Source organism: Octodon degus, unplaced genomic scaffold (assembly GCF_000260255.1).
Source record: "Octodon degus isolate 3935 unplaced genomic scaffold, OctDeg1.0 scaffold00071, whole genome shotgun sequence".
In the NCBI taxonomy this organism is placed as follows: Eukaryota; Metazoa; Chordata; class Mammalia; order Rodentia; family Octodontidae; genus Octodon; species Octodon degus.
The window spans coordinates 3324945-3325662 of record NW_004524647.1 but is presented as its reverse complement, the minus strand read 5'-3'; positions in this window follow the sequence as shown (position 1 = coordinate 3325662).

Sequence of the window (718 nt, the reverse complement as noted above, 5' to 3'; positions counted from 1 at the left end):
AAAAGAAAAAGAAAAAGAAAAAGAAAAAGAAAAAGAAAAAAAAAAAAAGAAAAGAAAGAATCTACCAATAACAAATGCTGGAGGGCCAGCCAGATAGCTCAGTGAACTAAAGCACCTGTTTAGGCAGAGTGCAGCTACCTGGGTTTGATCCCCCAGTGTGCTGTGCTGGCCCCACCCCCAGGGCAAAAAATAAACAACATGAACTATAAGAATGGGCTGGGGAGATAGATCAGCAGAATAAGCACTTGCCTGGCAAACATAAGGGCCTGAGTTCAATCCCTGGTTCCGCAAAAAAAAAAAAAAAAAGAAAGAAAGAAAAAGAAAAAGAAAAAAGAAAGAAAGAAAGAAAGAAAAGAATGGTTCCGCAGAAGAAAAAAAAAAGAGCACTTTCACAAATTGATGGTCAAAAAATAATTCTTCCCATACTAAGTAACTCAAAGATCCAATCATTCCTTAAGCTTTCAAAAGAAGCTAGTAATCCCATGGCACTTGCTTTTGTTTTGTTTGCTTTTTAGACAAGGTCTGACTATATAGACCAGTTTGGATTCAAATTTGGTTCATGTACAGCCCAGTGTGGCCTCCAGCTTTTGATCCTCTTGCCTCAAACTCTGATTATAGGTGTGCATCACAAGCCTAACTTACAGCTCTGACTTTGAATCTTTCCCAATTTCATGTACAATGCTACATTTCCCCCCTGAATCAACAAGCTGTCATAGAT